The sequence below is a fragment of the Folsomia candida genome, unplaced genomic scaffold, assembly GCF_002217175.1.
Source record: "Folsomia candida strain VU population unplaced genomic scaffold, ASM221717v1 Fcan01_Sc005, whole genome shotgun sequence".
Classification (NCBI taxonomy): domain Eukaryota; kingdom Metazoa; phylum Arthropoda; class Collembola; order Entomobryomorpha; family Isotomidae; genus Folsomia; species Folsomia candida.
In genome coordinates this window covers 648,894-673,467 of record NW_019091197.1, presented here as the reverse complement: position 1 = coordinate 673,467, position 24,574 = coordinate 648,894, and the positions used below count along the sequence as shown (strand labels likewise).

General features: G+C 35.4%; 1 long non-coding RNA gene across 2 annotated transcripts; it reads left to right on the top strand.

The window, feature by feature from the left end:
- The first annotated feature begins 328 nt into the window (after window positions 1-328).
- Window positions 329-15,018, top strand: LOC110850201. 2 transcript variants are annotated; one of them, XR_004834979.1, is made up of 8 exons: window positions 329-498; window positions 591-661; window positions 779-996; window positions 1,130-1,230; window positions 14,082-14,162; window positions 14,247-14,302; window positions 14,407-14,490; window positions 14,626-15,018. It is a non-coding gene; the product is annotated as an uncharacterized LOC110850201 (long non-coding RNA). The 2 variants fall into 2 exon arrangements; XR_002547950.2 differs by having other exon boundaries at window positions 332-498; window positions 14,609-15,018.
- Window positions 15,019-24,574: the final 9,556 nt, after the last annotated feature.

Below are 24,574 nucleotides of genomic sequence, written 5' to 3'. Positions count from 1 at the left end.
CATCTTGAAGCAATTTTTTCCTCGTCGAGCCTGAGGTAGACCCTACTATATACATATTGTTTGAAGCATCTGTAGGTCCCATCTATAGAATTAAACGAGGGCATTAATTATGTACAAATATGTAATTAATTATGCCCGTTTACAAACTTTATGAATCTTGCCCTCAAGACCCGTCTACAAATAGAACATTTACGGTAAATACGCACCTTCGCCCACCACGATGCGACGGAGCAAAGTAAAAAGGTTCACATGGTAATATCGCCACATTCTGACACAGGTGCATGTGAACAAAGCTACACTACATATTGAACTATAAATAAAATAAATATTAATAAAACCGTAAAAGAGAAAGGCACCAATGATCTAAACCGTTTTCTTGGCTTGGTCATTTCTAACGTTAATTTATTTAGTTCAGTAGTGTCCCTTCCAGCGAGCTTAATGGTTATCATGTAACAAAGCTGTTGAAATGTGGCGTGGCCCTGGCTGGTTAGGAAAATGGTAAGAGAGAATCAATTTAATTGAAAGATAATAAATACACATTATTTTTGTAAGCTAATTAGATGGTTAATTGATTTCTTTACGGGTCGCAGTAGATTACCGAGTAGTAGTAGGTTAACGAAAAATTGTGGAGTGGATAGTGTACACAACGTTCCACGCCGAAGTAAGTTTCATTCAATTTTACATATCTATATACTAAATATGTAGGTATGTAAATGTAAAAAACAATTATTATATTATGAGTCATACTAAAATCGGGTATTGTATTTCTTGTAATTAGGTTTTGATATTTCGTCATATCTAAAACTTGATTGGAATAATGCAACATACACATAGATTTCAACGCGGCCGATCGTACATACATTCGCATCGTGCCGCCGCCACCGATAAATCCGATTTCTTACTGTGGCGCTGAAAAATCATCCAAAATTGACGCCGCCACCAAATGGATTGGCATTGGCCTTTGATACATATTTGTGTGGCTGACTTATGTGATAGGTAATTACATAATTAATACTTGTAAATAATTAACCATGAAGCTTTTCACAACATATATACATAGGTACATAAGTACATAAAATGTCTACATTATCAAATTAGTAACGACGATACAATTTATTCCCATTGATAGGAAACCACAATGGGGTCGGATGTCCATATTGATTCGAATTCAACTTGGCAAATCAACCATAACTCAGATTTTTGGACACCACTTTCACCTGCTAAGAGTTTGTAATTTGAGCCTGTCTTTAATTAAATTTATACTAAAACATTTAGGCTAATTAATTCATTAGAGGGTGGTTCAGTACCAATTAATTACAGTAAGAAGTAAGGCCAGCATAAAAAGGGTACTCTAATAATTAGATCTAATTAGCTGACAGGTACATACATGTTCAAATTTATTTTTTAGCTCGAATCTGTTTGGAAATTAGATGATTAGATTTCCTCCTTCAATGGTTCAAATACATATGTAATATATTATAGATATTTTGGTAATCATAAATTATTACGTATGTACATACATACATACAGAGCCGTACCACGAAATTACCGGGCCTGGTATGTTTTTGGGCACCGGGCCCTTTCATCGGTTCAATATATTCGATTATTGCATTTTGGCTATACAAACCAAGAGGTTCATGAAAAGTTCATCGTACTTTTCATACAAATATTTTTTTTATTTACCGAATTGAAATAGAAATTTAATTACTTAGTGTCAGGCGAGATTATAGAACGTATCGAAAAGTATTAAGTTTTGGGTGAAGCATTCGTTACTGGATATTTTGAATGATTTCATCGTATTGCTCATCCTTTTCTCATGAAAAATAAGGTTATCATTTCCAAAGGGCCGGGCTTTTAAAGCTGGCAGCTGATTTTCTTTGAACCACTGTTCATCTAAAAGTTTGCAAAATGCATAACAAAAATTTTATGTCCATTTCAAAAAAGTGTCGATCTGAAGTTTCAAATCAGAATTAAAGCACTGAAGACGCATAACCGGACGTAACTAGTTTATCTTTATGCAAAATAATTTAAATTACGAATATTAAAAAAAGAATGGCTGTGTACTGGGCGGTAATCCGAGCGCTGTCAAAAAAAAAGTTTCGTGTACACATCATATCTTCTGAGTCTCGCTGAAGTTTTTCATATCTTGATGATTAATTCAGTTCAGTGTACGCCCCAAGTCCCACCAAATACTTAGATAAAAAATCAATGTAAAAATACGTTGACGTAAAATCGTTGGCATTACAGTAAATTATTCGGAATATTCTAAATACTTTTTAGAATTTTCAAAAAAAAAAATTTAAACAAACAAAAAAAATTTAAGGAAATTAGAAATTTATCATAGAAACATGAGATTCAAGCGAATTATTCCGAAATTATTTCACAGCAAAAATCTTACCGGGACGGAGAAATACAAACTTTTGCATCTTTCACCATTCTTTGAGATAACAGAGGGAGAAATTTTACGTCCCACGGAGATTTTTACTTTGCAATAGTGCGCAAAAAGTCAGTAATTCACAGCGTAGTGTAGGAGCAAAACTCTATTCTCCACCTCAAGATTACCTACAATTGGATGCAAGGAATGTACATTTCGTGATTTGTAATCTTTTAGATTTTGTCTAAAATTTGAAATAATTTTCACAATTGCAAAATGTCCTATAACATTTACAAAATCATTATTTCAAAAACGTTCAGAATTTCACAAAATTTCAATAATTTCAAAAAATTACGATAGACAATTATAAAATTTTAAACAAACAATAAAAATGCACAATTGAAAAAATTATTTAAATTTTATTATTTGTATTAACTTAAAAGCAATTGCATAATTTCAAAAATTTGCAAAATGTGGAGGTTGTTTTTCTTAATTGTTTTAAAGAAATTAAATCAAAGTTAGTCAAATGCAGTACACAAACCTCGGAAAAAAGAATGCTCCAAATATACACATATGGATAGAATTCCACGATATCACATTAATATTGTGGCATTCTATCCTGGTTATACTAGGATAAATATACTGCTGACCCGTTAACCCGTTGCAAAACTGCGAGGTTTCCGCTACCTAATTGCGTATTTAGCTTTAATGTAATTAGAACCAAGTTTTTAATTAAATATGTTAGTTTCACGAAATTATCTGTCGAATGCGACCAGTTTTCGCATAATCCTTGTGGGGTAGTACTTTAGAGTCCCTTGCATAACTATATTTAACATGCATTGTTAAATTGCTGTGGTCGGCTAGAAATACAGATTATAAATATGTAATCATTTAGAATTCAATAAAATGAAAATTGTCGAAGCTAAAAATAACTTCACGCAATATTTAGCTAATCAAACTCATGCAAAACTACTCAGAAAGTATTTAATAAGAATAATCAAATATGCAACCTATTTTAGCGGAACATTAAACTTTTTGTTTAAAATAAATTACTTTAAAATTAAATTTAAATAAATTATTCGTATAGTGCGTCTCAAAATGTAAAGATAATTATACAAATGACCAAAATTAAACTACCGAATCGCGTCTCAGCAATACCGTGCATGTATGGTAGAGATAAACTATCTAGTACTATCCATACAAAAATTCATCCACATCGGATATGAAATGGGGAAGACATAAGAAAATAATTAAATTAAGATAAATTCGTCTGTCTCAAAATAGAAAGATGGGCGTTTTATTTTTTAATGTGCAGTGTTATTTTGGGAAGGCAAGTTAAGATTCGTCAGTATAATTTGGTCCGTTGTAAAGTGCAAACAAAATGCCGAAAGGTCAGCCACTGAGCGAATTCAAACTGGGGCAAGTTCAGCTCCTAAAAGACCAAGGTCTGGCACAAGATTTTCTTGGGTGTTCTCAAAGCGTTATTTCAAATTATCTTAACTCAAAAACCCATCAGGGCGGACGCCCAAAGATTCTCACTGAGCGAGACGAACGAAAAATTGCACAATTAGCATCAACAGGGCAATATTCTGTTCGTCAAATTGCAAGAGAATTGCCAATTTCTGTGTCAAAGGACACCGTTCATCGAACAACAACCCGGACCTCCAGTGGCGTAAAAAGGTTACACAGCCCCCATTGACCCAGGGGCATCGCGACGCAAGACTCGACTTTGCTCGAGAACACACGACGTGGGAGAAGGAGTGGTAGAAAGTCGTCTTCAGCGACGAAAAAAAGTTCAATCTGGATGGTCCTGATGGTTATGCCTATTATTGTCACAATTTGAGAAAGACTCCAGAAATTTTCTCCAAGAGACAAGCTGGTATGCGTAATATGTAAAATAAAAAGCAATACACATGCATATAAACTTGTTCTTCAAAGTATAGCTAAAAACAAATTAAATGATTTTCAGGAGGTGGATCGGTTATGCTTTGGGGCGCATATGGATACCATGGCAAGACCGAGCTCGTGTCAATTCCACCAAGAACTGACTCGGCAGGTTATCAAGATGTCCTGAAAGCCAATCTTATTCGCCAGGGGGCCAAAATCGGTGGGCGCGGATGGATTTTCCAGCAGGATAACGCTAGCATCCTTGCTTCGCGGTCGACAACCGACTTTTTGACCGCCAAAAAGATACAGACCTTGCAGTGGCCGGCTCGAAGTCCGGATTTAAATCCATTGGAAAATCTTTGGGCTGAACTTTTACGCCGAGTCTATGATCATGGGTGCCAATACGGGTCCAAACGAGAACTTGAACAAGTCATTCATGAAGAATGGGCAAGTATTCCGATCGAAACTTTACGAAACCTCACCGATTCCATGAGAAGTCGTATATTTGAGGTTATTTTGGCTCATGGTGGCTTCACCAAATATTAATTTAGAAAAATGATACCAATGTAGTACTCCAGTCAGAAAAATTGTACTTATAAGCTCAGTTTTAAACCAGGGTTCGCTACCCCGGGTTTTTGTGGGTTGGGGTTTTTGGGGTTTTTGTGGGTTTTTGGGGTATCAAATCTCCGGAAAAACCCTAATGCTTAATGGGGTTTTTGCGGGTTTTTGTGGGTTTTTGTGGGTTTTTCCGGGGTTTTTGTAAGATTTTGGGACAGATTGAAACAAAATCCCTTAAACTACAACTTAAATCAATGCTAATTAAATTGACGGATTCATCATGAAATTTTGAGAATTTTCATGTGCGACTTGAATTTCCAAGTTTTATTGCATATTTCCAAGTTTGCATGCGAAATATGAATTTTCGATTTAACAGTCCAACTCAATGATAACGCTTAAAATTGCATGTCAAAATCGTATATTAAATTACTTTTTATCTAATATATAATTTAAAGAATTTTGGTTCAACCTGCCCCAAAATCTACAAAAACCCACAAAAACCCACAAAAACCCACAAAAACCCCAAAAACCCCGGAAAAACCCGCGGGGTTGGGTTTTCCGAACCCTGTTTTAAACTGCCCATCTTTCTATTTTGAGACAGGTCAATTTAGCAAATTATTTAAAATTGTTTATAGCCATATTAAAACTTTCCCCATTTGGCTACCGTTTCTATCAAACATTACATACTATTGGAGGAATAAACTGTAAAAATATAAGCACTGGACAATGCATGTTAATTTAATTATGACCAATCTTAAAATTATCTTTAATTTTGAAACGCACCGTAAAATCGTCGACACAAAAAGTTCATTTTATCTAGTGTACGGCGAGGGACCCGGCCCGGGCCCCTGCGGGCCCCGGGCCTGGTATTTGGTACCACGATATACCACGGTTGGTACGGTACTGCATACATACATATTTACATGTACATAAGCTTATTTATGTATGTACGTAGCGTTAGGTTTATATTTAGGAGGAGAGACCCTCTACATGCCCCTCTCAGATCTCGATGCCCTTTGGATATTTGATAGTCCTAGATGAATGTAGGATAACCCTAGAGTGGTTTGACGCCATGGCCACATTTGCGCCTGCCACACCCCCTCAAAGGTGTAAAAACACGAAAAAAGCCCTGTTTTCATGTACTTCAACTGTCACCAAAAATCCAATTTTGCTCGGATTTTCATAAAATTTACATTTTTGTGATCCCAGATACTTGTGTGATCATATCCAGTAGCAATCTCAACTTTTTTGAAATTTTGAAAATTTTCGAATAATTCATGAGCAGTGGAATGTCCTAAAATTTCGGAAATTTCAAAAAGGTTGAGATTGCTATTGGATATGATCACACAAGTATCTGGGATCACAAAAATGTAAATTTTATGAAAATCCGAGCAAAATTGGATTTTTGGCGAATTTTTGAAGTTGTCAGTTTTTGTGGTTTGCACACCTTTGAGGGGGTGTGGCGGGCGCAAATGTGGCCATGGCATCAAACCACTCTAGGGTTATCCTTCACTCACCTAGGGCTACTACATATGCAAAAGGCATCGAGATCTGAGAGGGGCATGTAGAGGGGCTCTCCTCCTTAGTGGTTTCCTAGATCCTGACACGATTTTAATAGGACTCGTGTATGGGCTAAATTATTTTTCAGGCAATGGAGGCTCCCTAATTCACCAGATTCATATGACCTTGCTACGGTCATGTGAGCGGGTAATTAGGCAGTGTTAGTTAGATTTAGGTATGTATTTGGTCATCGGTAAGTACCAGATTCATAAATTTGAGCTTAATTCCGACACGGTAACATCCTTGATATTACTTTTAAAACACTTTAGAATACGACGTAATACAATCGGTAAACCCTAGATGGCATGATTGGTGTTCGAGCATTGAGGTTCTTTTTCCACTACAGCGTATGCTCCAAAGTAGCGTCGCATAAAATATTTGTATTGGTGAGCCAAATTTCGCCCGAGCATCGTAAAGATGTCTGATGCTGCAGAATGGCATGTCACATGTTCCACAGTTAATCTGTATACTGTTTTCTTTTTTGTACTTATATAATTACCAAATTATGTGGACATTTCTGCAATGTTTTCTATGAAACTGTCCTCATTCAGTGGTTCTTATGTGCAATATTTCATTGACATTTTGTTAGTCATAAAGTCTTACGCACATGCATAAATAATCCTAGTTATGTACGTAGTGTATTTACATACATACATACGTACAGAATCCTATTTATGGAGGAAGATTTGATTAATATTAAGCAGTTCCCTCAATTCTGACGTGATATTAGCACTCGTACATACATATGTAAGCTAAATAATATTTTTTTAGGAAATCAAAGCCCCTATTTCTCTAGATTCATATGAACTTGGTACGGTCATGTGGACGGTTAATTTATTATGAAGTGAAGCCACGTTCGTTTTCAATCCACTGTTCTTGGTTAGGCTGGGTCCATTCTGAGACTCGGAGATTTGCGTAAGCTGAAATAAGATGGGCGAAATAATAAAAATAGAAATACTAATTTTTCACACATTACATACACCATTAACAGAGAGGGAAGTTATGTATAAAACTTTTCACTCCTTATTTGATTATTTAATTCTGTGCATAACACGCAATACATTTTACGATAATGTGTTTGTACTTAAATGGAGATAGGGGAACCAAGAAATGTTAGGCAAAATATCTACATACTTACATAATCCAGGTATCCTAGAATTACAGATTTTGTCATTGTGCCCGGATTGTTTGTAATATGTAGCTCGGCTTCCCATAAAACAACTTGGTTACGTGCGAAGTAAATATTACCAGATATGGCAATTGTCATATGACACTTGCCTTATCTTGCTTCGACTCACAACTCAAGAAGCCAGCTTCCTGGCATCTCTTCATGGAGCAAATTTTTCTCAGTGGGAAAATCCCAACAATTTTAATTCTTTAATTATTTCCATAGTTGATATTTAAGTACTCAGTTCGTAATTCATTTCCAAAAACCCTAAAAATCATGTATTTATTTGAGATGTGGTGCCTGTACAGAATGACATATTTTGATCGTAAAATATCTTCCGTAATGGCATTGGCGTTTGAGAAATTTAAAATTATGTTTAATTGGATACCAAGATAAGCTTGGTTTAAATTTCTCCATACAATATTTACCATAAATACTACATTTATCATATTAAGATGTCTCGGGAACTAAGGTAATGGTCTGGAGCATTAAAACATTGAAATTATTATTAACTAGCTACATATAATAGAAGAATCAAGTTGTTTAAACTGGTAGGTCGGCCATTTTTTTCATGCATCTGGTTTCAATTTGTATGAAAAAAGGCGAAAGGCGTCAGTAAACGACGTCAACGCTAACTCTGAATATTAATTTTCCATGTAGTTTATTGACTTTATCAGTTTCTAATTTGCATTCACAGTTGGTGAAAAAGATGCAGACTGAAATTTCAAGATCCTCAAATATTTATTAAGGATAAATCTATACATTTAAAAAAATCGTCATTTCTAAAATCACAATTGAATTGAAATTACTTATTTATCTTGCTGCAACAAACAACAGAAGTTTCACGAGATTCAAACATATGGTAATAATTCATCTGAAACCTGTTGAATAATAAGGATTTACAAAGGGATTTTCTCTACAAAGGTATTTATCATAGGAGACGAAATTATAATGTCGTAAACAAATTAACGGCAAGCGGAAATACCGAAATAATGCCATTTTCTCAAAACAAAAAATTATAATATCCGAGTAACGTAGCGATGACATGAATTGTCATCACACATTTTGCAATTATTTACTTTTGTCTTGGCCTTGTGCCCCGCCTCGCCACAAGATCTACACCTGTCTTGTCCTTGAAGGGGACAACCTTTTGCTTCGTGGTCGGCGTGTTTCGTTCCGCAACAAAAACAAGTTCTCATCGACGAATTACAGGTTGTTGATATCTTAGATGATGATGATGATACGACGCTTTCCGCATAGTTGATACAACGATTTATATTTACCGATCCGTCAGTCCTATTGTCAGTCTGGTGTGATGCTACTGGATGTATAGATATGCCTATATGATCACTTTAGTATGAGATATACGACTGAATAAATGTATTACAAATTATAGTACAACATAGCTTACCTGTACTCGAATATGACGGGGTAAGGACGGGATGTGCACAGGGTAAGGTTGGCTGCGTTAGTAGATTTATTTTCTCCTGCAACTCGGCAATCAATTTATCCTTTCTTACCGCTATGTTCTCGTCATATTGTCGTTGAATTTTGACTTTGTCTGCCTGTTTGACTTTATTCAAATATTCGACTTTTTCGTCAGTATTCTGTAATGCAGGACTGGAAAAGAGTTCAATATTTGTATCCTTCAAAACTTGAAAAATTAAGGTCTGTTTAATAAAACAATTACTAATTTTCCCATTTTGTAGTTGCTAGTACGGTGTCCTTCGTAATTCTAATTTCTTCTACCTTCTCCACAACATACTCCCTAAGAGTGCGATGGTCATACTCTTCTTCCTGTTCTTCTTCTTCGTCGCTATAAAAATGCGGAAAATATGTATTTACCGTTGATTTATTTACCATGATAATTTTCATACTTAATTGCGCACATCATTTAGTCTTTTGCGTCAAACAAGGAAAGGGAGTTAAAACCATTGAAAACACAGTACACAGCTGCGTTAAGGGGGTGCTAAAACGAATGAAAACACGGTACACAACTGCGTTAAGGGGGGGCTAAAACGAATGAAAACACAGTACACAACTGCGTTAAGGGGGGGCTAAAACGAATGAAAACACAGTACACAACTGCGTTAAGGGGGGGCTAAAACGAATGAAAACACAGTACACAACTGCGTTAAGGGGGGGCTAAAACGAATGAAAACACAGTACACAACTGCATTAAGGGGGGGCTGAAACGAATGAAAACACAGTACACAACTGCATTAAGGGGGGGCTAAAACGAATGAAAACACAGTACACAACTGCGTTAAGGGGGGGCTAAAACGAATGAAAACACAGTACACAACTGCGTTAAGGGGGGGCTAAAACGAATGAAAACACAGTACACAACTGCGTTAAGGGGGGGCTAAAACGAATGAAAACACAGTACACAACTGCGTTAAGGGGGGGCTAAAACGAATGAAAGCACAGTACACAACTGCATTAAGGGGGGGCTGAAACGAATGAAAACACAGTACACAATTATTAAGGGGGGGCTAAAACGAATGAAAACACAGTACACAACTGCGTTAAGGGGGGGCTAAAACGAATGAAAACACAGTACACAACTGCGTTAAGGGGGGGCTAAAACGAATGAAAAGACAGTACAGAACTGCGTTAAGGGGGGGCTGAAACGAATGAAAACACAGTACACAACTGCGTTAAGGGGGGCTAAAACGAATGAAAACACAGTACACAACTGCATTAAGGGGGGGGGGCTAAAACGAATGAAAACGCAGTACACAACTGCGTTAAGGGGGGCTGAATGAGCAAATATTAAAAACAACTATTCTTGAAATTTTTACCTCGGATGCTCGATCGCATAAAACCTGTTTCTTGCTATTGTAGTGCATGAACGGAAGCGGTTAACACGCCAGTTGATTGACCTACGAAACATTTATTCATAATTTTTAGTCATTTTTAATTACCATAAATGCAGGGCCCGTGAGAGGGGCGGGCAAGCCGGGCGGTTGCCCGGGGCGCTGAGGCGCCGGGGGGCGCCTAAGGGCGCCAACAATTACATGATTATATGCTAAGTAATTTATTAGCAATTTATAAGCGTAGTAAATAAATTTTTGGACCTGATTGATGTAAAATTGATCTTTTGAATCTAAAGCAATGAGTGATATTTTTCAGTTGCCTTTGAGTAAGCCATCACTGGTTTTTGTGGCTTAGATTTCTGTGGTTCTTGTTATCAAACCCCCAAAGCTTATTCGGGATTTTGCTTTTGTGGGATTTTTGTACGTCTTGACGCAAATTGAAATAAACTTCTTTAAACTATTACTTTAGTATTAATCAGTGATAATTAAATGTTCAGACTGGAATTTTGAACATTTTCATCCATGACATGAATTTTTAATTTTTTAATGAATTTTTTTGAATTTTTTGTTCTAAAATCTTAGATTCTTGAATAAATCAAATTTTTTAGCCCTGAAGTACTGGTTTTTAGAAAAATCCGGGTTCTTTTCGAAAGTTGCCTTTGAGTTTAATATAGCAATACTCTCGACACCTTTACACAAAAGCACGTGCGCGAAAATTCAAATCCTTTTTCCCACTCACAATGCCACTGTTTAAAATGAAAAATTCAGATTTACATTGGAGAGGAGACTCTCCTCTTGTCATGTTTTTTGTACGGCTAAAACCGGGATTCCCGATTCCCGGGATTTAAAAAATCGTCCGGGATTGGGATCCCTAGAGGAGACATGCCTTCAGTGCCCGTGCGACCCCAAATATTGACCCGGGCAAAATATATTTGAGCGCCCCTAATTTTCCTCAAATTTGTCTAATATGGTTCGTATATTTTATGCAAATAATTTTTCCCAGCCGCGAAAAGCTTTAATCGTATTTTAAAATCGTCTAAGAACCAATAATTCGACTTTTAACGAGCACAGCGAGAGAAATCAAATTGGAGGTCTTTTATATACATTTAAAATCCAGAATGGACCAATTTTACTTTTTTCATTAGAAAAATAAGCCTTCCCAATGTTGTTGCATTTCAGAATTCGCTGATTTGAGTCCAATGCTTTCATTTTAAATTGCTTTCTAGTCAAAACATGTAGCTTTTTAAATTTTGGAACTTTTCCAATTTGAAAATTTCGAAAAATGTTGATTGGTTACTTGACTATGGTATTACTGCGGGTTAGGCGAGATTATAGAACATGTAGCTATTTGCCCATATACGCTAAACAATGGCGCTAATTCCAAATATTGAAACTTATCTGGAAGCTCGGTTCAAGCTGCGTCGTGACCCAAAAACTCAACTTAGAAATTTTGTAAAGGAATCCAAAAATGGACCCCAAAGAGCTCCATGCTGTTAAAACAGTTTGCCAAGCAATAATGACGTACAAAAAATACTAAACCAACTCTAGGATGAAAAAATTATCATTTCTAATGGCCCAATGTCTAAAATAAAGGATTCAGTTGAAAAAAGGAACCAGGCAAGAAATTTTATGGTGCCACACTCGTCGAACGCATACCCCCCGAACTGGAAGAAACCCGACGCTCGTGAGAAAAATTGATGTGGAATTGACTAACTGAAACGCCAACATTGGCTTCAGATCGACACTTTTTTTCAATTGGACATACAATTTTTTTTATGCCTTTTGTAATCTTTTAGATGAACAGTGGTTCAAAGAAAATCAGCTGCTGGCTTTAAAAGCCCGGCTTTTTGGAAATGATAACTTCATTCCTCATGAGAAAAGGATGAGGAATACGGTGAAATCATTCAAAATATCCAGTAACGAATATTTCGCCCAGAAATTAATAGTTTTCGACACGTTCTATAATCTCGCCTGACCCTCAGTAGAAATTCGTCCGCAATATTTTTTGGAAATTTAAAAGTTCACCAGAGTTTGCTTTTAGAGATTTCATAAACTTACAAAGCTATCATTAATTTAAAATTTCGCTAAAGCTGGATTTTTATTAATCAAGGATTCAATTCCTTCTACAGAAACATGTTTTCGAACTTTTTAACACACAGTAAAATTCGAAAAGTTCAAGGGTTTTAAAATCCCCGAGGTTTTGACTGGAAAACTTTTTACAATTCGCACCTTGATAAAATAAAATTCATCCAATGTAAATCTGAATTTTTCATTTTAAACAGTGGCATTGTGAGTGGGAAAAAGGATTTGAATTTTCGCGCACGTGCTTTTGTGTAAAGGTGTCGAGAGTATTGCTATATTATTTGCATAAAATATACGAACCATATTAGACAAATTTGAGGAAAATTAGGGGCGCTCAAATATATTTTGCCCGGGTCAATATTTGGGGTCGCACGGGCACTGAAGGCATGTCTCCTCTAGGGATCCCAATCCCGGACGATTTTTTAAATCCCGGGAATCGGGAATCCCGGTTTTAGCCGTACAAAAAACATGACAAGAGGAGAGTCTCCTCTCCAATGTAAATCTGAATTTTTCATTTTAAACAGTGGCATTGTGAGTGGGAAAAAGGATTTGAATTTTCGCGCACGTGCTTTTGTGTAAAGGTGTCGAGAGTATTGCTATATTAAACTCAAAGGCAACTTTCGAAAAGAACCCGGATTTTTCTAAAAACCAGTACTTCAGGGCTAAAAAATTTGATTTATTCAAGAATCTAAGATTTTAGAACAAAAAATTCAAAAAAATTCATTAAAAAATTAAAAATTCATGTCATGGATGAAAATGTTCAAAATTCCAGTCTGAACATTTAATTATCACTGATTAATACTAAAGTAATAGTTTAAAGAAGTTTATTTCAATTTGCGTCAAGACGTACAAAAATCCCACAAAAGCAAAATCCCGAATAAGCTTTGGGGGTTTGATAACAAGAACCACAGAAATCTAAGCCACAAAAACCAGTGATGGCTTACTCAAAGGCAACTGAAAAATATCACTCATTGCTTTAGATTCAAAAGATCAATTTTACATCAATCAGGTCCAAAAATTTATTTACTACGCTTATAAATTGCTAATAAATTACTTAGCATATAATCATGTAATTGTTGGCGCCCTTAGGCGCCCCCCGGCGCCTCAGCGCCCCGGGCAACCGCCCGGCTTGCCCGCCCCTCTCACGGGCCCTGTGTGCATAGAGCGATATAAAGACAACTTTTACCTCAACTTTTGCATGCATCATACATATTTACATATTTCCATGCTGTACGACGCGAAGGAACAAAGTATAAAGTTACATAACGCAACGTTCACATGATGGGCCGTACATAGAGCATGTGATCGATTTTCAAGGAGTTTTGACCCATACATCCTCGTGCCTCCATATTGAAATTACTATTGCAAGGTTATGTAGGAGGCCTTAACCTCTATCCCACCTCAAATCAATCGCATGCTTTTTGCATAGTCCCATACAGTATCCCGCCACATACCGGCACATGTGTAGAAAAAGGTGTACAAAACTCGACTGTACGTATTTTTGTACATATTGGACTGGATATTATTTAACCTATAAATAATGTGAATACCAAGAAAACTTGGAAAAGAGAAAGGTTAATAAACCACCATGTACAACGTTTTCCTGACGTATTTTCAACATTCTTTACTTCAGTAGCGTCCCTGCCGGCGAGCTTAACGGTCATCATGTAACAGAGCTGGCAAAAGGTTTGCGGCATGGCGTGTCAAGAAAATGGTGAGAAAGAATCTATTTAAATAATTAAAATATAGCACACTTAATTCAATAAGGTAATTAATTACATGTTTATTTAATTCATAGATCCTCTGTCGTGGTAAAATTTGAAGAAGCTAACAGCAAAATGAAGTTTCCACGATGTAAGTTTTATCAAATTTTACATTTTTATAAAATACGTAAAAATGTGAAAAACAACATCACGGTTTGTTTGAATAAGTTGCATATTTTACTTCTACATAAATAGGTTTCAATATTTGATCAGGTCAAAAACTTGATTGGAATCGTGCAACATTGTTGTAGGCAAATTGCTGACTTACATGTTCTCAAGGTACATAATTACTACTTCTCAAGTCACCATGAAACATTTTATCACGTAACTTGTATTGTAAAATGCATAAATAAGTATATATAATCTGCCGATTATCAAATTAGTAACGACGATTTAGTTTATTTGGATTGACAGGAAACCGGAATGGAGTCTGATCCGAGGTACATGTTTATTACAAATTCAAATTGGCCCAGCAGCAATTACACCGACTTCTCGACATCACCTTCAAAAAGTTTGTAAAGTGATTGGAGTTCATCTTTAAGTTAATTGCTGCTCAGCATCTTCAGGTTGATTATTAATAATAATTTAGATTAGAGGATGGTTCAGTACTAGGAGCAAATAATTGTTTATTTTCGTCCTTAAAAAACGCCCATACTCTTACATATTTACTTACAATCAGATTCCAATTAGTTGACAAATATGTAAGTTTATTTTATTAACGGAAATGTATTTATTTAGAAATTTTTGACATAAAATGTGACGGAGTTTTTTTTAATCCGGTCTTGCGTAAATGCGTAATATCAAAAACTGGGAATATCTGTAAGTTGGTTGGAGATTTGTGTCATCATTTTAATGAAAATGACCTCATATTTCCGATTCAACTTTATAATTTTGGCGTGGAAAATGATACGTTAACATTTTGTTAGTCATAAAATATTCTAAAGAAATGAGAATTATTTACGTCGAGTCGAAATTGGGATAGATTTATGTACTTGAATGAAAAGTATGCACTATGCTACCAACTCAAATTTGCATATGTACGTAAGGTTAGGTTTACGCGAGTTATGAAAACTTACAATTATGAATTCATGCACTCGTACTAAAACATAATTGTTTAGACCAATTAAATCTTACCAAAATTCACATGACCTTTGTTCGGTCATGTGAATGGTTAATTAGTAAGTAGTCGTTAGATATGTATGTATCTGGTCATCGGTAAATATGCATCAGATTCACTTTAATTCCGAGAAATCGCACAAGCAATTGGGAAAATTGCGTTCAAAACTTATAAATATGTTATCCAAGCAACATTACTTCTAGAAGTTATTGATAGGCACGTTGTGATGATGTTACTCTCTTTTTGTAAAATGTGTGAGCTAGCCGGAACATCAACCCTTCCAGTAAAGCAAGTCGAAAAATTCAGGTTCTGGATCTGAATTTGCGACGAGAAATATAAATATTGCGATTTTTATATCACTAAATAGTTAATACTTTCATCCTTAAAGACAGATGTAGTCAGTTATATTTACTCCATACTGATTTTCTGTACTTTTTATCCTCGCAACTGAATGAATTATTTTTGTAGGTTGTAGTTAATTCATTAATTATTTCTGATTCTTTTGAAGGAAATTCTAACTCGGAATGTTCCGTGGACAGGTGTAATTGTGCCATTGACTTTAATTAATACACAAATTAGGGAGTAGGGAAAAATGTATTTAGAAATTTAGGTACTTCACGTCAATAATGAAGTAAACTTTTTTCACACTTCGTGGCCGACGGGCTAAAAATTATGGGGTCTCCCATGAAAAATTTCCGCAGTACGTGCATAAACAACTAAATACTGCTTTGGTGATTTATTTGCCAAAATTTGTATGTACAAAATAATATATTTATGACAGCAAGATGCCTGCGGTAATGGCATTGGTATTCAAAAAATTGAAAATTATTATTGACTAGATTTCAATCTACGAGTAGGTTGAATTTCAGTATGCGAGACCATTTGAATTCGTGGTGACTGTGAACGCTACTATTTTTGGTAAACTATATTACCTATGTAGACGAACGTGAATCCTTCCATTAAAGCAAAAGTTGCTAAAGTTAGGTTCTGGATTTGAATTTGCGACGAAAAATATAAGTATTGCGATTTACCTCGGTTTAATTTTTTGCACCTTTGATTTTCTTTAAAAAATAATTATTTGTATACTTTCTAAATAGTTAAGTCTCAAATAATATGATATTTATTCATTGTTTCTAAATCTTATCAGGGAAACTTCTATCTTGGAAAGTTTAGTGGACAAGGGTAATTGTGCCATTGACATTTGCATACATAATTAATTAACAATCTAGGTGTAGATACGATAAAAAGATGTAGAAATTTATGTAGGCACTTCATTTCAATAATGAAGTATACTTTTGAAACACTTCGTGGCCGATATGTTAAAAATTATGGAGTCTCCAGTGAAATATTTCTATCGTAGATACACGAATTTTAAATTGGTGATTCAATTTTTTTTTACAAATTTTGTGCAAATAGATGAAATGTGATGCCTAAATATAAAAAAATATAACAGGTTTATGATAGTAAGATGCCGCAGGTAATGGCACTTCAAAATTTTGGAAACTCTTATTAATTATATACATGTACATATCTACAAGTAGGCTCGGTTTCAATTTTCGCGAGACCAGATAAATGTTGTGGGCTTAAAATGTTGAAGAAAACGGAAATTTCTTTAAATTTCCTGGATTTTACGTCTGTTTAAGTGGTACTTGACCCACATGCGTGTGTAAAAGTTTTGTGGGATCATTGATAATGTATTTTTGAAAAATAATTTTTCCCCTGGTAAAGGTCAGGTTTCTGTTTGAGTTTGATTCTTGTTAATTGTAATTATTTTTGTCACTTTTTGTAACAATGGCAAAATAATTGTCGTAAGATTCCAATTACCCCATACCCCAAAATTATAATTGAGATGCATAATTGAAAAAATCGAAAAAAAAGAGTTGTTAGGTTGAGTCTCTGGTTATATTAATAATTACTGTTGTGAACTTCATTCACATGAAAATCCTAGTCCGAAGTATAGTAATATAGCAGAATTGTTTAAAAAAGTGCATATTTTGCAAAATTATTTAAATATTTATTATCAGTTGGTCAAAGCGGGTATGTCGATGACCACTTCCACTTCGTAGAATAGTTCCCACTTTTGTAAAACAATGATGCTCAATAATTTTAATAATAATAGGTCATGATTAATTTTATTAGGTTAGGTTATTTATTTATAAATTATAATTTGTACTTGAGGAATAATTTTTGGACTTAAATTTACAATTAAGTTGAAATGTATGTGTATAATTTCAGTATAAAATATGTAACTATGCATAGAAATATTCCCCCAACCAGAAGTTTAACGATGAAATAACATTAATTCATCTGCGTTGAATCACGGTGATCGTGTCAGTGTTTTCAACGTCCCACGCACCGTGCATTTCATGGTAATCGCACAGTGACTTCACCGTTACTTACACCTTGAATCAACGTTAATGCACGGTAAAATTTATGTGCATGGCACCTTATATTATCTTTCTGTCAACGTTAATCGCACGATGGTATATCGTAGGTTTCTCGGTGATGCACTGTTAATTGAACGTTCATTTTGCAAATATTTATATCCAAATATTTTTATTTCAAAGCTTACTCACAACAAAATAATACATAACAATATAAACTATGTGTAAATATACATGTCAATTATGATTAGTAATCTATTCTTCACATAAAGGAACACAAATGTAACTTGATTTTTTACTACATGCTATGGGAAACAACATTACCTTATATTTTATGTCAAATTCATTAATTAACTTTGAAGTGAATGAAAGATCTGTTACTTTACAGATCATAAATTTTGTCGATTTACATGGATCTGTAAAATAATCAGACTTTCCCTTAAATTTACGTATACGAATCTTTTGTCCCTCAATAGAAATGACTACAACAATATCATTGTTTTGTAAAATAAAGCCTCGATCTCTTGGTTTGTCGGAAATTTTAAATTGTCTGGAGATTGTCTCAATAATTTTTGCATTCTCTTTAACACGTTCTTTTTCTCCTATACGTCTTATCACCTGTGCTAAATGATTGCTATTACCTCGTATCATTCGCTTGATTGTTTGCATATCGTTTTCAAACGCAAACGCATTAATTGTTTCTAACGAACCAAAAATGTCTGCATCATCAGTGATATGAACTAAAGAGTGAACATTATACACAAGAAATTCCTTGCAGTATAGGGTAGACATATCTTTACCAAATTCAAAAAATAAATGTCTTGCAAATGGATACCAAGATCTGTTGTTAGAAAGCAAAATTCTGGTCGCAATGCTAAGCTTTAAAAAATGTTTATATTTTTGGGGGCTCAGAGAATCTTTCAAAACTACTGGACCATAGTACAATAGGAAACTCCTAAATTCTGTGGCTTTCCAGAATTCTAATTCTGAAAGAGATCTCGGTCTCCTATTGAATTCTGAGGCTGCGTATTTGTTTAATCTAACTAACTTTTCAGAAATTATTAAAATTGTTTGTCTCCCTTCTCTATGGGGCAGAGGTCCACTTTTCCAACATTTTAGTAGTTTTTTTACTACACCTAAACAAATAAGGTGCATGTAGTCAAGCACCACACAACTGACTAAACCAAAATTTAACGGAACTAAAGGGGAAGTTCCGTGGTGGTGGAGTTTATCTAGCTGGTCGTTAAAATCTTTGTCTGTTCTAAGTGGGGAAGAAAATTCATTGAATACAACTCGACCAAACCACGCACCTTTTAATGTACAACGGTCACATCCATGGAAACCATTAAAAGCTGCAGTCTGCTTTACATAATTACGAGCCGGCGCATCAGCAATGATACACCGTAGCCTAACTCCAAGATTAACACCATAAATATTTACACCTTTCGCTCTTAATTCTAAAAATTCATTAACTAATGGCCCCAAAAACTCAATTACATCTATGGGCTTAGATTGTTCGCCGTAATATAATCCAATCAAAAATGGGATATTATTACTTATGTGAGGACATCGACCAAGAATAGGCCAGAACTGTTTCTTACTACTTTTACTAATAGGAACGCCATCAATTCCTATCGTTATTGAGAAAAATCCCTGCTTTGACAATGTACAAAAACTACTATCAGACACTACTTGCAACTTTTGACGTAACCCAAAATGATAATAATAACCACCTGCTATTGTACAAATATTATAGTTTGTTGGAGTTCCTAGTAAAGTTTTATATGATTTTGGCAATTTGGAACTAGGGAACTCCTCACTCAAAACATTTAATAAACTATTCACAGCAGTGGAGGTAATATTATTTTCTACTGCCCATTTTGCTAATTTATCCTTAATACTCAAATTACTCATATCGTGCTCTAATAACTTATCTGAACCTAAGCATATCCCGTTGGCATAATCAGAATCACAAACTAATTGTAACTCAGATAATGAATCATTAGAAATTACTGGCTGACCTAACTCTACATCTGGTACATCTGGTACATCAGTTTCCATTTCACTTAACATTAACTGTACATTACTTTCTATCCTCCGATATCTTGTCCTGTCAGAAGCCATATTAATTTTTTACACGATCTAGACTTAAGATTAATTAAATTAGCAAATTAACTTATTCTTCAATTATTCATCAGACGATTTCTTCTCCGGTTTCCGGCAAAATCGAAGCTTATCCATTATGATTGATTTAATCTCTAAATCATCCGGCACCGTGACTAGTTTTCTGTTGCGTTTCACAGCAGCTGTTGGAGAATAGTGATGCATTAAATTTATTTATATCTAGTGGAACATTTATTGAAGCGGTTTTAAATATCTTACCGACGATAGCCGTGTTGATATTTGAGAAGGATATGTACGATTTTTTTCCATCGCCCTTGCCCGTGTAAGTCAATCCGATCCGTAGTGTTTTTGCAAATATCCTCTCCAAAATTTCGGTGATTGTAATAGGAAGTGTTGTTCCTCCTATCCCAACAAGGTACTGCTCCTGTTAGTTGTTACCAAAATCAATTAATCAATAGGTCTGTTGCACATATGTATAGATATAGCATGATGATAAATTAAATCATAAAAACGTACAAATACTTTCCTTTCCGTATCAATAGATAATTGAACATCAAATGCTGTTAAGTCGGCCTCACTCTCGATAGGGAATTTTGGTAGCGATGAATAATCCACCTCCACATGCGGTGTTGCCCCTGACCGTTGATTCAAGACTAGTTCGTCCAGGATTTGACGGAAGTCCCTTTGATTGGCTTCAATACGTGCCAACGCTCTAATGATTACCCCTTGGAAGCCTACGAAATATTAAAAAAATGTGTAGGTAATCCACATCGTGCGTAAATGTTTCGAAATACCTTCCGAAAAACCTGAATTTGACGACTTTGACGTTCCCACGTTTTTTGTAGGACCAGATGTGCATAAAACTCCGCTGGAGTCAATGAAGAAAGTTTGAGAATTCGGCAAAATTTCCACCGTTTGAAAATTTAGTTGGTTTCTCTCGTCTTCAGCCAATGATGAAAGACTTTGCGAGGAGCCAGCAGCCCCAGGTTCATTAACCGCTCCTCCTGAAAATAATAATATTACAAATCACCGAACTATATAAGTATGAATGTTACGCTATTATGTTTGTTAAGAGTTAAACATTTACCAATAAAATTATTATGCGGCTCACAGACTGAAACTGGAATTTGTGGAATTGTGGTAGTCAAATTCGCCTGGCTTGGTTTGTCAAGGTCCTCACAATCAGACGACGATGACCGCGCTGGACGTTGCGTTGTCCTCCTTGTGCGTTTTCCCGCAGAGAAGTCCACTTTCGACACCTCTATTTCTGAGGTATCCTCCGCCTTGTGTGCGGCGGCGTTGGCACTAGTATAGTTATCTGCAAAGTAATTTCCTTATAGTAATTTAAATAAAACACAAAATTTAAACTATATGAAACACCTTAAAATTAATATTTACCAAATTCTCCCAGCACTCGACATTTGTAGACAGTCCAACCATCACCAGGGGATGAATTCTTGTCTTTTTTCTTGTTTGTAAAAGAAGGGGTCACTTTATTGGGCCACCGACATCCGGTCTTGTCAGACGTTAGCCAAATTGCTGGAACTGCTTCAACAGTTTGCTCCTCGGGGAATTCTAACACCACAAATGGTTTACTCGTTATAACAGCCAGACTCATTTCCAGTTATTGAGGAAAAAAACTACTAAATATTTAAATTTTATGAGCAGGATAATTAATTCGGAAAGTACAAAGATATTAAATAAGTAAATGTAGAGCTCTGCTGCTGCCGGTGTGGTGGTGGAAAATTTGGAGCGAAATGGAGTGGTGGAATCTAAAATGGGGGAACGTGCAGCGTCATGTCTTTAACACGTTGATTTCACGCTGAGGACACGTTAAATCTTCGTGCATGTTTTACCGTGAACTTATCACGGTATTTCAGCGTTGTGTCAACGATATAGTAAAATTAACGTGAATTTCGACTGTTAGTTTACCGTGCTTCGCACAATTCATTATAACGGTGTGATGATCACACAAATATAACGTTAAAATTACAAGACTTTTGCGAAAATCTGCACCTTATTTCAACAGTGCAAAATCTGCACGTTAAATCCGTTGGGTCAACGTTGTATCATCTTTCATTTCTGGTTGGGCCATGTTAAATTGCAATAAATTGAATTCTATTCACGTACATAAAGATCGAACTAATTAAATTTAAATTAAATGTTGCCATTTCACCAAAAATATCGTAATTTTGCATCCCCTTAAAATATGCATACTTTCACAAAATCATCATACAAATAGATAAGTAACATATCATTGTCCAATAGTCAATAGCGCTCTAAAAGTCCCCTTAATAATTCCTCTAAAGAATTTGAGCACCGTCATCCGTTTCATCGTGAATACTCCTTCTTCTCCAAATGTCAAAGGTCTCATTGATTTCCTGAACTTCGACAGAATTTTCCGCTCTATTTTCTCCCCAGATTTTATTAACTTCCAAGATTTCGGAACTTTCTTCGCTTCCATGTCCATTTTTCCGAAAGTTTCGAGAATCAATCCCCACAAGACTTGTCCCGTACTTGACCAACTTATGAGCATCATCTGGAACAGAAAATTTTCAAATTCTCATCTACAATAGGATGATTTCTTAAAAAATACACTTAGAAATCTGGTATAGTCAGGCAGATATTTACTTCTCTGTCACTGTTAAAGTTGTTACCGCTTGGTATTAAAATTATACCATTCTGTAAAAAATTTGCTCCCGATCTGTAAAACTGTATACCGAGCCATTACTACACGACATTACCACTTTGATATGTAGAGTCATATATTAATACCGCTTGGTATTATTTTAATACCAGATTTCTAAGAGTGTATGCACAATTCATCACCTTCGTAAAATATGACAAGGAATCCCACTTCTTGATGGCAACAAAGTTGCAAAACAGGCAGAACTGACCGTAGGTCCCGTGAACGTAAAGCAACAAGAGTCCCATTACTTGCATGACTTCCATATTTAACAATTTTAGGCAGCTGTATTCTCGCATCAAATTTTTCGGTTGTCGAACTTCGTCAATTGCCTCGTGTCGTGTACGCAAGTTGGGTCGTAACCGTAACTCCATCAAAATCGGGTAAAGCGGTGCTGTAATTTTGTAATTAAAATTTAAGTACGTTAAAATTTTAAGGTCATCAAAGTTTTTAAAGAATTTTAAATATTTAGATTTAAAAATCCAAGTGTTTGCAAATTTAATAATTCTTTTAAAATTTTGAATTTGAAATTAAACGAAATTTTACATTTTCTAAAAAGTACTTACCACAATAGACGATCGCCATCATGCCGAATGCCAGAATGACACAAAAAATCATATAGCTGGCTACGAAAACTATTGGAAAGTCTACAACTAATGCTACCGTATGTAAAAAGTAGACAATTTCTGGGTCCACTAGAATTATTGGTGCCACTATTGGTACCACATTTTGTAGTACTTGTTTGACTGCCGTGTTCGGAAAAATAGGGATTTCCGGAAATCCGACATAGAAAATTGGGCACGCCAAAGGAACCAAGGTCAGTGAGACGATACAAATTCGCAAAGATGAGTCCATCAAGCGAGACAACGGCGCTACTTCCGGGTCATATTTCGGCATCCATTTTGCTGAAAAAAGTCAATGCTGTTTTAAAACATGTATGAAAAAATGCACAGTTTAAATACTCGGAGGTATACACTTTCCTTCACTTCCAAATTTAAACGATCTAACTTTTCAAAAAAGTTTAAGCCATAACGGTATTTTTGCAAATGAAAATTTGATTAATTCAAGCCCGTACATATCAACGTAATCACCGATTTAATCGGTGATACGTAATACGTAATACGTATCAAAACCAAATATTTAATTAGCTAGGTATAAGAAATAAGCAATATATTTTTTCATAAATTAAAAGTCGTTTGACGTTAACCGCACAAAAATGTTTTCCTTGTCGCGTGACTTTAAAAAAACTGTGTCATGACTTATACAGCGGACCTTATGACCTTTTGTTGATTTATAAATTTTTAATTACCGTCACACGAAACACGGTGCTAAAAACATTGATTTTGTTACACTTACCCTGAAATTTGACATTGTACTTGATGATTCTATTGAGCGAGGCGATAATCTTGTCCTGGCGAAAGAACAGAACGCCCAGCGGAGCTACGATGCACACCGAGGCGAACACAAACGCCCAACAGATCGGGACCTGTTCCCACAGTGAATTATCAAACTTGGCTCTTTGTTCGAGTTGAAGTGCTCGAAAAACCACGAAGAAAAGTTCGACAACCATGAAACCAAATGCGAATTGATGTCTTTTTCGTCGTGACGGATTGTACATAAATTTATTCTTGTTTATATCGAATGAAAAACTGATCACGCCAAAGAAAGAGCAAAGTGTGGTTGTGATTTGCAATAATTTTTTAAATTGTGTCGAGTACATTTTGTGAGGAGAGAATTTTAGTTAAAAATTTGCGACAGATTTTTTTTATATGTAACTTTTGTTAGAGACAGGATTCCACCCAGAATAAAGTGAGGGCTGGGTTTAATAGCGATGGATTTTTCGTGTAATAAATAAACCTGTCTCGAGTCGACGGTGTATTCATATTACATGGATTTAGATAAACGTCCATAAAAGTATAATGCGTTTAAAATTCGAAATGGTTGACTAATTGCCAAAATACACCCTTACAAACCATAATTTGCTAGGGCAGTAAAGTTTAACGATGCACAGTAAAAACCAAAATTATCAGACCATATTTTGGTCCGGCGAAA